Below are 14,019 nucleotides of genomic sequence, written 5' to 3'. Positions count from 1 at the left end.
AGCAATCATTTAGAATATTGCATAAACTTAATTGGTAAAGCAGCAGCAGGATTTGAGATGATTGACTCCAGTTTGGAAATAAGTTCTATTGTGGGTAAAATGTTATCAAACAGCATCATGCACTACAGAGAAATCTTTCATGAAATCAAGAGTAAATCAATGTGGCAAAGTTTATTGTTGTCTTGTTTTTTAACAAATTGCTACAGCCACCCCAACCTTCTGTAACTACCACCCTATTCTGTCAGCAGCCATCAACATTGAGGCAAGACAAAAGAAAGAACAAAAAGAAAACAAATAATAAAATGAAAGACTGAATCCCTAGTTATTAATAACTACTTGATAAATACTTATTTAACTGGTCAATATATTAACTTGAACTTAAATATAGCAAAAGCAGAAATTGGCAGAACAGATAAAAACTGTTTTGACCCAACTATATACTTTATTTTAAAAACTCACTTACAAACATACTGACAAATGTAGGCAGAAAATAAGGGATGAAAAATGATTCATCATGCAAGTGCAAATATTAACTAAAAAGGAATGAATAAATATATAACATCAGATAAATCAGATTTCAGACATAAGAAAATTACTAGGAAAAAGAGACATCACGAGATGATAAAATGATCAATTCACCAAATACATGTAGAAATCTTAAGTGTATCAATACTGTTATTGACCAAATTATGTTGCCAGAAACGGTGGTGTTAAAGACCCATCCTCAATGTGGTGGTATTTGGAATAAGTAAGTAAACAAAGTTAAATGAAATCGTAAGTGTAGGGCTCTGATTTGATAGGATGAGGGTGCTCACAAGAGGAGAAACCAGAGAGCTCTCTCTCTCTCTTCCACATGAAGAAATAGTGAGAAGGTTGCTATCTACAAGCCAGTAAGAGAGCCCTCATCACAAACCAAATGGGCTAGCACCTTGATCTTGGACTTACCAGCCTCTAGAATTGTGAGAAAATACAAATGTTTTTTAGTCACACAGTCTGTGACATTTTGTTACAGCAGTTCAAACAGACTAAGAAAAATAGAAAAAGACAAGGCTTAAAAATACAAGAAGCAAAAACTAACAGAGGTTAAAGGAGGACTAGACAAACCTACTTATAGTTAAGAACTGCATGCAGGCGCGGTGGCTCATGCCTGTAATCCCAACACTTTGGGAGGCCAAGGTGGGTGGATCACCTGAGGTCAGGAGTTCAAGATCAGCCTGGCCAACATGGTGAAACCCCGTCTCAACTAAAAATATAAAAGCTAGCTGGGTGTGGTGCTGGGCGCCTATAATCCCAGCTACTCGGGAGGCTGAGGCAGAATTGCTTGAACCCAGATGGAGGTTGCTGTGAGCTGACACGGTGCCACTGTACTCTAGCCTCAGTGACAGCTAAACTACGTCTCAAAAAAAAAAAAAAGAACACTACCACTATCAACTAACATTACCAATGAATTAACATTTATATAACACTCCACATAGCAACAGCTGAATGTTCATTCTTCTCCAGTGCCCACAGTACATTACCCAAAGTAAGCATACCTTGGTTCATAAAACCTCAATCAATTTAAAAGAATTAAAATATTTGAGATAAGTTCTCTTACCATAATGGAATCAATTAGAAACCAATATTAGAGAGATGTCAGAAAAATCTTTATAAACATGGAAATTAAACAACACAATATTTAATATCTCATGGATAAAGAAGTCTTTATATATATTAAAATAAAATTAAATACAAAATATCAAAATTTGTGGGATACAGTTAGAGCAATGCTAAGAAACAAATTTGAAACAGTCAATTTTTACCATGATGTTTTATTTTTTGTGTCAACTTGACTAGGATAAGGGATGCCAGATAGCTCGTAAAATATTATTTCTGGGCATGTTTGTGAGCCTGTTTCCAGAAGAGATTACCAATTGCATCAGCAAATTGAGAGAGAATGCCATCTTTACTAATGTGGATGGTCATCATGCAGTCCATTGAGGGCCTGAAGAGTAGTACAACAAGGTGGAGAAAGAGTGAATTCACTCTCTTCACTTGAGCTAAAACATCTATCTTCTCTTGATCAGTTGAACAATTTATCTCTCTGATGCATTCAATTGAATAATTTATCCCTGGATATTTGTACTAAAACATGTTAAAACCAAGAGTCTACACATCATATTAGTTAACAGGAAATTGTTCTGATATATACAGTAAAAGGAAATGGAAAGCATTATTTTCAAATCAATCACACAACATAAATTCGATCAAATATGAGTCTATCATATTATGATGAACTCTGATGGTCATGCAATTGCTTTTATATTTGTTCCAGTAGGACTTGATATTTGGGGTATACACACCAAGAGGTGAAATGAAATGGAAGCTGGGATCATTATGTATAGACTGATCATGTTAGAAACAAATGAGAGACTGAATGTTACTACGGGAAACTCATAAATCAGATTAAATGGGAGAGCCAGGTTGAACTATGCATCACAAAATAAGCAGCAAAGTTGGGCAGAATGGTCAAATAACCAACAGCTAGTTGATGGGTAGTATTTATGATACCAAAACCCCATATTTCCCTCTCCAGAACATGACCATGATAATAGTTGTGTCTGTGGCTAAAACAATACTTGTCAATTTGTAAGTAAGGACCTGGACCAACAATTTGTATCAGATGTAGTTCAAAATAATACTTGCATACTTTGCTATAGAAATTGTAGATGTCAACTATAGTATGGGCTGAAATTCCAGTAATAGCAATAGCCATTTTGTGTGTGACTTTCATTCACCCTAAGAATAGATGATGAAGCCACATTTTCAGGGAGACATTGAATTTTGTGAAAAAGATTCAAAGAGAGACCCACAATTGTCAATTTCAGAGAGTACATTTCCTAAATAGCTGTCTTTGCACTGATATCATACCATCTACCATAAAGGTTAGTGACAAAAAGGACATTCAGGAGCCACATATAACAAATTAAAAACACTAAAAAGTTTTGAATTTGACCCACAGGGTTGATCACAATTGAGTAATTTGATGCACCACGATTGAGGAATTTGATCCACAGGGACAAATTGTTCAAATCATCTTCTTCTCCTGCCTTCGGACTCCTGGTGCTCTTGGTTCTCAAGCCTTTGCACTTGGACAGGAACCTACACTATTAGCCTTTGTGGTTTTTAAGCTCTTTCAACTCCAATTGGATCTTATACCATTGGCTCCTCCTGGTTCTCAGGCCTATGGGTTTGGGTCAATGAACAGATAAAAAAAAGTGTGGTATATATACACACAATAAAACATTATTCAGCCATAAAAAATAATGAAATCTTTTCATTTTGGCAACATATATGTGCCTAGATGACAATATGTTAAGTAAAATAAGCTAGGAACATAAACACATATATCATTCACACATATATGAAGGCTTAGAAAAACATTGACTCATGGAGATAGAGAATAGAATGATGGTTACCACAGGCTTAGAACTATGGGGGAAGGGGAATAGAGAGAGATTGGTTAATGGACACAAAAATACACTTAGATAGAAGGAATAATTTCTAGTGTTCAATAGCACAGTAATATGAATATAGTTCTTAATAATTTATTATATATTTTTAAATAGCTAGAAAAGATTTGGCATATTTTCAACACAAGTAAAGGATAAATGTTTGAGATGATGGATATCTGAATTGCGCTAGTTTGATTATTACGCAATGTATGTGTATCAAAATACCACGTGTGCCCCATAAATACGTACAATTATTATATAACAATAAGAAAATTCATATGTAATACTTGGAATTTGTAGGCGAAATAAGCCTAAGAGAAACAGAAGGAATGTTTGTGTGTGTGTGTGTGTGATAGCACTTTCCTTAAATTATTGAAACACAAATATTATCTTTAAATGCTTTACTGCAACCACGTACTATATGAGTCACTTTATATATCCATCATCTTCCATCCCTGCAACAATCTTATGTTATCTGCTGTCTTCATTTTGACCTGTGAAGAAACTGAGTCTTACAGCATTCTAATATGTAAGTCAAAATCAAACTGAGGGGCAGAGGCAGAGCTGAGTTTTGGATTAAAATGTGATTCAATAAAGAATTCCTTCTAGGTCCAGTTTTTTACTCTATTCTACATAATTACCAGCATATAATGTGTTAATTGTATATAGAAGAAATTCAACCACATAAAAAATATACCTTTAAACAATAAGAGAGTTGGCCATATTTTCAAATGAGAGCATAAAAACATAACAAGTAAATTAGTTTATATATGTGTGATGATTGTAGATAATTTAATAGTGGGTTGCTAGAGCTAGACTTTGATCTTTAGTTAGGGTTTTAAGAAATCCCATAGCTACTAAACTATAACTAAAACTATGTAGACCACTAAATGATAAAGGAATAAAAACATTCTGATAATACAAAAAGCTACTAAGGCTTTTGATTCTAACATTGAATGAATTCTTACTACAAATATAATGAATCACAGGTATGACACTTGGTGAGTTAGAATTGGACCACTTTTATTAATATCTACCTTAAGAAAGAACTGTTGCTCACTTAGCTAGTTATTCCTATAATGTTTGCCAACCAGTACCAAGCATAGATTGTGGAACACAGTAGACTCCTAAAAATTATATTGGTTTATGTAGCTGTTGAATTGTTTTGTTTTGCTTCTTAAAAATTAAAATCAGGAGATTATGTAATTTCAATCTATTTTTCAGTTATGAATATAACTGAATATTAGTAGACTACAATATAACCGAATCTTAGTAGACTACAATATAACCAAGCTATTTTTCCTTGACCTCAGATTCTTTATGGGTTAATAAAACACTGTAAAATAAATTCATTTGTAGGAGATAAAAATATCAACTATACTTACAAAATGCTTCTGAATCAGGTACAAAGATTCCAGAAAGAAGATAACATCAAATAAATGATCTGCTTTTTTTGAAGAGCTTTTTCACTAAAACAAAAATAATATTAATAGTAGTTTGTGGAGTCAAAACCATGTAGAATTCAAAAAGCCTGACAAAATAACATAAAAATAGAACACAGTAGAAAAATATTTCTAGGTCAGAGCATTTCCAAGAAAATCACAAAGCTACAGAAATATTAGATTTTAGTAAGTTAAAGAGTTTAAACTTGGTGTTGCAATTTCTAGAATAACTATGAAATGAAAGAATATACAATTAAAAGTCAATTTATGGGTATATAAGTTTTTATGGCTGCTATAACAAATTATGGCAAATTTGATGTCTTAAAACAGCAAAGATTTATTCTTTCACAGTCCTAAAGGCCAGAAGTCTGAAATCCAGGAGTTGAAAGGGCCATATCCTCTCTGGAAACTCTGAGGAAGAACCTGTTCCTTGTCTTGTTCATCTGCTGGCAGCTGTCAACACTCCTTGTCTTGTGGCCACATCTCTTCTGCTCTGTCTTCACATTACTTTCTCCTTTGTACATGCATGTCTAATCTCCATGTGTCTCTCTTTTATAAGGACACTTGAGATGACATTCAGGACCTACGTGATTATTAGGATAATCTCCTCATCTCAAGTTCCATAACTTAATTAGATCTGCAAAAAACCTTTTCCAGATAAGGAACTATTCACAGTTTTCAGGGATTAGCAGGCAGACGTATCTTTTTGGGAGCCCACAGTAAGCCATCTACAATGGGAGAAATACATTAATAAAAATAATTTATTAATACAAAAGAAGAGAAGAAATGAGAGGATGTGGAGCATCAAACAGTTCAGACAAATAGAAAATACATAGTAAAATGACAGTTGCAAATAGAGCAGTAATTCATCAAATGTTAGAGGAGCTAATAGTAAAATTAAACATAAATGTGATGATGCTGGTTTAAAAATATTTCTAGTTGTGAAACCACTTTAATTAAAACAGAAGCTAAAATGTTAGAAAAGTTATATAAATTCCACGACTTAAGAAAGATATCTTCCTTTAATCTATTAGGATATATGACTTTATTTTCTATCAAAGCACCAGTGGACCCCCAGTAATTGATGGAGTTACCTGGGACACTGTGGGCATTCAATAAATATTTTCTATTGAAAAAATGAATGATTAAGGAACGCCTGTTTCCTAAGAAACAGACATCACCAAGGAATGGATATATTCGATATACAGTGATCCTATTATATTGAATTATATCCAGAAATGCTTTATAAAGGTGAGATTTGAACCGTCAGGATGAATGAATCAGAGATAAATTGGCAGAAGAGGACTGAGAGAAGAAAATGTGGTAGAGGATTAGTTTAAAACAAGTAAGAAAGTGTAAGGACTGCTTTGAAAAAAAGGTGATTGAAGAGTTTGCTGTCACAAAGGTTTACACTGGTGAGCATAGTGACATCATTTTGGGAAATGGTTTGTAGCCATGTTGTAAAGATTTTCAAGTGCAAGACTAGCATTAAATTTAATTCTCCAAGTAAGATTTCTGAACAATGCAATAGCATTAAATGATGAAGTAGTGCTTTGAAAAAAATGGCCCTGGGTCTAGGGTTGTACTGTGTAGCACATACTCAGGAGACTGCACTCCTATGGACCTCCTTCCTTCCTGAACCTACCCTGAAACTCACTTAATACGCATTAAAAGTGTAAAGCTGCAGAGGCATGTTAAATGGTGAAACCATTTATATAATGGTGAAATTTATATAACCTTTCTAGCATTTTAGCTTTCATTTTAATTAAAGTGGTTTCATAACTAAAAATATTTTTAAACCAGCATCACCACATTTACCTTTAATGTGTTAGTTCTACTATTAGTTCCACTAACATTTGATGGATTACTGATCTCTTTGTATCTGTCATTTTACTATAATTTTCTATTTGTCTAAACTGTTTTATGTTCCACATCCTCTCATTTCTTCACTTCTTTTGTATTAATAAATTATTTTTATTAATGAATTTCCCGCATCATAGAGGGCTTAATGGTGGTTCCCAAATGTCTGCAGCTTTACACTTTTAATCTAAGGAATTTTTGAGCATTCTGGTTATTTGTGCTGCACTTTCCTGCACACTGGCTTTCACAACTCAGAATCTTTTTAAATTTGGTTCTTGGCCCTTTTTACTTGGACTGGTTAGCCTGGCCCAGGACTCCAGTCCGTGACTGACCCATAATTCCTCATTGGGAATTGAAGCTAGTTTGAGCCTCTATGCTGCTTATTCTGAGGAACAGCATGAAGAGCTACATACACCCAGATCAAGCTCCTTGTAACATGTCACACCAGACCCTCACAACCTCTTCAAGTTTCAGAGGAATAATCAGATAAATGAGGTTGATATTGAAAGAACAGTAAACAAGCAATTTCAGTTGCTAAATAAGTGGTTACAAAAACTGAAAAAAAAATGAATGAATATCAGCAGGTATTCTGTGGGGTAAATTGTAGGAGGGGAAAAAAGCAACAATGAACCCTCAGAGAGGATACAGAAAACAAGGAGCTTCAGTGATGAGCTCAAATGTGACAAATCAACAATAAAGACAGAGACAAGAAAAACGGAGTTAGTTTTATCTGAGATTAAAGGAAACCTCATAAATTGAATGCCTAAATGCCTGATGAAGAATAATGATCAGAAGTCAGAAGCACTTATAAACACATCTATTAATACAATTTTATGATTTAAATTATGATGTGAAAACATTTTATTTGATATTTGAGGTTTATTAAAAGATTGTCTATAAAATATATTTGATGGCAGTGAAGAAAAAATTAGTCTGTTATTTTATATAGACTAGGAAAATATATAATGCTATTTTTTATTTATAATATTATTATTTATAATATATATAATGCTGTTTTTCACTTTCTTTAAACTGGATATTTGACCTCCACATTTAGGGACCTACAAAGAATCAGAAAGAGATGTATGCTCTTTTATTCAGAAGAGAGATTAGTTGAAACAGTATGGTAATGACATTTTTAATATGTTATCTCATGCTATAGTTCATCCCATTATTTTTACCTCCCAAATGGCAAAATTGCAATTTCAAAAGCCTATAATCTAGCCTCTTAACATGATTCCAAGGGGAAAGCATGAGAAATGAAAATGCCTGGGCTTTGTAGCATTATAGTGATCCTATTATATTGAATTATATCCAGAAATGCTATAATTTTTGTGATGTATCACAATATTAGTAAGATGACCTGGGAAGCGAAAAATCATTAAAGTGGGGAGTTTGGCCAAAACTTCCCTATGAAGCCAACAGATGACATCCTAAAACAGGCTGCTTTAAAATTGGTGGCGAACACGTTTAGGCTGACACAGAAAGCATTAATGAAGATGCACAGATTCTTGAATTCCACAAGGGTATCTTCTATCATTGCTGTAAGTCACAGCGTTTGCTTTTACACACACACACACGCACACACACACACACACACACCCTTACAGACCCCTGCTCTACTCTGCTTTCATTGCTACCAGCTGCTAATCAAAAATTAGAAACAAGGAGGGAGCTAATTTAGATCAATATGAAACATTGAAGTAATTTGCATCTCAAAAAATGAATAATTTTGTTGTGAAGTCAGTATATGTAGGGAAAAGACTATTCATCTTTCTTAAAGGACACTGAAAGAACACTGAATGCTTGCAGTTTCTTCATGTATTACTGGGGCATTTTGCTTCAAATTATATAGTGAAGAAAAAAAAAGCTCTGTTATTGGCTGGGCACGGTGGCTCATGCCTGTAATCCCAGCACTCTGGGTGGCCTGGGGGGTGGGGGAGATCTCGAGGTCGGGAGTTCAAGACCAGCCTGACCAACAGGGTGAAACCCTGTCTCTACTAAAAATACAAAAATTAGCTGGGCATGGTGGCATGTGCCTGTAATCCCAGCTACTTAGGAGGCTGAGGCAGGAGAATTGTTTGAACCCGGGAGGCAGAGGTTGCCGTGAGCCGAGATCACGCCACTGCACTCCAGCCTGGGCAACAGAGCAAGACTTCATAAAAAAAAAAAAAAAAAAAAAAAAAAAGCTTTGTTATAACTGTGAAAGACTAAATAATGTGTCCCCAAATATGTCCACATTCCAATCTCTAAAACCGGTGAATATGCTACTCTATATGGCAATAGGGATTTGCTGATGTGATTATCTTAAGGGTCTTGGAATTGGGAGCTCATCTTGGCTTCCCAGATGGCTCCAATATAATCACAAGGTATTTATAAGACAAAGCAGTTGGTTAAAGAGAAAAAAAATGCTACCTAGCTGGCTTGAAGATATAGCAAGGGGCCACAATCTGCCTCTAGAAGCTGGACAAGGTGAGGACAGGTGCCATCCTCTGGAGCCTCCAGAAGCAATCACTCCTGCTGAGATCTTGATTTTAGCCTTGTAACACTTACTTCAGACTTAACTCCAGAACTGTAGGAAAGTAAACAGTTGTGTTGTTTTAAACTGCTGTGTGCTAACTTGTTACAGCAGAAATAGGAACCTAATATAATCATATTCTTCATTTTGCAACCCTGATTACAGAAAATGTATATAATATCTCTTTTAGTGTGAAAAAACACCATTCCCAAAGCTTTTTCTCCCTCAAAGGAATTGTTACATTTCAATGTCAATCATTTCACCTCCAGATGTTTTGGGTCTGGGAAGCAAAAACATCTATATGGAGACATTGGTTTTCTTTGCTGATGTGTGTTTGTCTGTGTGAGGGTGAATATATATCTCTCTCTATTTTCTAAGGGGAAGGCAACTTACATGTTTAAGTATTTATCCTATGCCAATCACTTTCATGTAGGATAATTTTAAGTTTACTGTAAGTCTAAAAATAGTCCTAAATTCATATAGATCAGGAAGCTAATGCTATTAGAAGTAACATTTTAAGTGTCTGTGTGTCTGTGATCCCAAATAGAGAGAATTACATACACTTTTATATTTAATGCTCATTTCTATTTATTTAAATCTTCAGAATTTGATATACATGAAAGTTGAAAATTTTAATATAGGACAGACATTGAAAAATCATTATAGTTATTACTGAAGATTTGCTTATATGTTCCATAAAAACATGTTTTTAAAATATCACACTATGTTATAGTCTGCTTGGGCTGCTATAACAAATTACCACAGACTGGGTAGCTTAAATAACAAACATTTGTTTCTCACAGTTCTGAAAGTTGGGAAGTCTAAGACCAAGCAGCCCACAGATTCCATACTTGGGGAGGCCCCTCTTCCTGGTTTGCAGACAGTCCTCTTCTCCATATATCCTCACCTGGCCAACGGTAGAAAGAGGAAGCAAGTTCTCTTTCCCTCTCTTCCTATCAGGTCACTAATCCCATCACGGGGACTCCACCCTAATGACATCATTACTTCCCCAAAGCTCCATCTCCAAATAACATCCCATTGAAGATTAGGGTTTCAGCAAGATTAGGGTTTCAGCATATGAATTTTGTGGTACAGGAACATTCAGTCCATCACACACTGATAAGAATGTGTGAATGCGTTAGATTTTGGATGCAAACCAAAAAGACAGTGTCACAAATTTGTACCATGTTTCTGAACATTAAATGGAATATTTAATAAAGTTGCTAAGAAATTTTTAAAATATGGCCATATAATTATCTATTTACTGCCAATAAATGTTGGTTTGTTGTACAAATTATTTCATTACCCAGGTATTAAACCTACTACTCCTTAGTTATTTATCCCGATCCCCCTTCACCTTCTACCCTCCAGTAGGCCCCAGTGTGTGTTGTTCCCTTCTATGTGCCCATGTGTTCCCATTTAGTTCCCACTTTTAAGTGACAGCATAAGGTATTTGGTTTTCTGTTCCTGTGTTAGTTTGCTAAAGATAATGGCCTCCAGCTCCATTCATGTCCCTGCAAAATACATGGTCCTATTCTTCTTTATGGCTGCACAGTATTCCATGTACACTGCAATAATTTAAAACAAAAATAAATGAATATCTACTTACAGGGTATAAAGTAATATCCAAGAAATTCAGTTATTTTGGTACGTCTATAATAAATTCTATATTCTACTTGACTATTAAACAAAAACAAGTTATTAGTTGTTGTAACACAATATTATTAAAATTTGTTCACTTTGATTCTGAGTAGAAATCATTTATTTAAAACAACAAACTCTCCTGATGAAACTAAAACATATTGGCTATCTCAAACTGTCTTATGGTATTTCATGCTGCTCTAAATAACCTTGTGTAAAATTTATGCACTGAAAATACCCAAGTGATAGCATTTATTGCTTCAAACATTAGAAATATATGCTGGGGAAATTCTACGAAAAAAGGGCTGTGTTACCTAAACAAATTGTATCTCTATGAATAACACAGGTAAAAGCCAGTAGGGCAATGCCCTAAACTTTTAACTGGATCTTTTGCAAAATAAAGTTTTCTTTTCTTTTTCTATTTTGAGGTGCCATTTATGAAAGTTTCTTTTAATTGATTACACTTTTAATGTTAAGTCTAAAAACTCTGCCCAATCCTAGATCCAAAAGATTTTCCCATTTTATCCTAAATTTTTTATACTTTTAAATTTAACATTTAAGTGTTTGGTCTGCTTTGAGATAATTTTAAGATAGAAGGTTTAAACCAAAGTTCATTTTATTTTCCTATCAGTGTTCAATTGTTTCAGTACCACTTATTAAAAATGCTATTCTTCCTTCATTAAATAACTTTTGCTCCTTAGTCACAATTTAACTGGGCATCTTGATTTGAGTATATTTTTAGATTCTGTAATTTGCTTCAATTTATCTATGTTTATACCTATTCCAGTAATATACTCTCCTCATTAGGAAGACTTACAAATAGCCAAAACAATTTGAAAAAGAAAAAAACAAATGATTAACTCTTCCCAATGTTAAAGGGAATGTTATGTAAAATTGGTATAATTTCCCTTTAACACTGGGAAGAGTTAATCATTCATTTTGTTCTTTTTCAAACTGTGTTGGCTATTTATAGATCTTTCCTTTCCATATATATTTTAGAATAAGCTTATCTACATCTATACTATTCTTGCTGAGGTTTTGATAGGAATATCATTAAATACATAGATCAATTTGTAGACAACTGGCATGATTAATATGTTGAGTTTTCTCTTTCATAAATGCTGTGTATTCTATTTATTTAGGTCTTTTTCATTTCTTCCAACAGCATTCTGGAATTTTCAGCACACAGTCCTGGGACATGTTTTGCCAAATGTATACCTATATATTTCATTATCTTTGGAGTGATTATAAATACTACTGTATTGTGTTTTTAATTTTAGAAATTAAAGAAATGTGATTCATTTCAGTTGTTGATTTGTATGTGTCCTATGATTCGCTGAACTCAATATTTATGAGATTTTTGGTAGATTTCTTAGGGTTTTTAATGTTGATAATTTTGATATTTGCAAATAAAGACAGTTTTATTTCTGCCTTTTCAATCTGCATGTTTTTAAATTATTTTCCTGCCTATTGCAGAGATTAGAACTTTCAGTACTATGTTCAATAGGCATGCTGAGAGTACGTATTTTTGCCTTATTCACAATCTTACAGGAAAATGTGCAGTTTTTCGTCATTAGCTATGATGTTGGCTGTAGGGTTTTTGAAATTATGAGGTTTAAGAAATTCATCTGTTCTTTGTTTTTGCATGAATGGTTGTTGAATTTGTTAAAAATGATTTTTCTGTGTCAATTTATGATCCTATGATTATTCTTCTTTAGCATATTGATATGGTAGATTACATTCATCCATTTTCAAATGTTGATTCAGGCTTGAATAACTGCAATAATCTCATTTGATCATAATATATACTTTTAAGCATCCATTCTTGGATGTGATTTCTAATATTTTGTTGAGGATTGTTGTGTCTATGTTCCTGAGAGATGTTGGCCTGTGGTTTTATACTTTTGTGCTATCTTTACTTGCTTTTAGTATCAGGATAGTATTGACCCCATAAAATAACTCGGGAAGTATTACCTCCTAACATTTTTGTCTTTAAGAGATTACGTAAAATTGGGGTAAATTCTTAAATGTTTGGTAAAATTCTCCAAAACATCTGGGCCTGAATGTTGGGGGATGGAGATATTCTAATTATGAATTCAATTTATTTAATGGTTATAGGACTCTTTCTTTTATCTCTTTCACCTGGCTGATTTCTGCTAGTATTTAGTTTTTGAATAATTTGTTCATTTCTTCTAAAGAGTTAAGTTGATGAGTGTAAAGTTGTTCACGGTATTCTTTTATCTTTTTTTTTTTTGAGACGGAGTCTCGCTCTGTTGCCCAGGCTGGCGTCTAATGGCGTGATCTCGGCTCACCGCAAGCTCCGCCTCCAGGGTTCAGGCCATTCTCCTCCCTCAGCCGCCCGAGTAGCTGGGACTACATGCGCCTGCAACCACGCTGGGCTAATTTTTTTGTATTTTTGGTAGAGACGGGGTTTCACTCTGTTAGCCAGGATGGTCTCGATCTCCTGACCTCGTGATCCATCTGCCTCGGCCTCCCAAAGTGCTGGGATTACAGGCGTGAGCCACCACACCTGGCCTCCCTTATCTCTTTAATAGTTGCCAGATATTTTATAATATCCCTGCTTAGTGCCTGATACTAATAATGTATTTTCTCTCTTTTTATTTTTATCAGTCTTGCTGAAGATTTGTCAGTTGTATTGATTGATTTTATTTGAAGAATGAGCTTTTTGTATCATCTTCTTTATTGTTCTTCTATTTCAATGTCATTTATTTCAGCTTTTATCTTTATTATTTCCGTACTTTTGTCTGCTTGGGTTTATGTTGCTCTTTTTAACTCGTTTCCTGAGGCAAAAATAGATTATAGTTATGAGATCTCTGTTCTAATGTAAGTGTATTACTTAGGGATTTCCAAAGAAACAGAATCAATACAAAAAGAGATTTACTGTGAGGTATTGGCTCACACAATTATGGAGGCTGAGAAGTCCCACCATCCTCTCTCTGCAAGGTGGAGGCCCAGGAAAGCCAGTGTTGTCATTGCAACCCAAACCCATAGGCCGAGAACCAGGAGGAGCCAATAGTATAAGATCCAATTGGAGTTGAAAGAG

The 14,019-nt window shown here is 34.3% G+C and overlaps 1 protein-coding gene across 5 annotated transcripts in view; it reads right to left on the bottom strand.

The window, feature by feature from the left end:
• The window catches only part of ADAM29 (ADAM metallopeptidase domain 29), a 67,741-nt gene extending 62,778 nt beyond the window's left edge, over positions 1-4,963 (bottom strand). For all 5 annotated transcript variants that reach the window (XM_063638445.1, XM_063638451.1, XM_063638450.1 and 2 more), the window contains exon 1: positions 4,880-4,963. The gene's annotated coding sequence lies outside the window, so the exon portion shown is untranslated. The remainder of the gene's footprint in view (positions 1-4,879) is intronic.
• Positions 4,964-14,019: the final 9,056 nt, after the last annotated feature.

The sequence above is a fragment of the Symphalangus syndactylus genome, chromosome 4 (assembly GCF_028878055.3).
Source record: "Symphalangus syndactylus isolate Jambi chromosome 4, NHGRI_mSymSyn1-v2.1_pri, whole genome shotgun sequence".
NCBI lineage: Eukaryota > Metazoa > Chordata > Mammalia > Primates > Hylobatidae > Symphalangus > Symphalangus syndactylus.
Note: the sequence above shows the minus strand (reverse complement) of the source record. Positions and strands in the feature narration are given on the sequence as shown.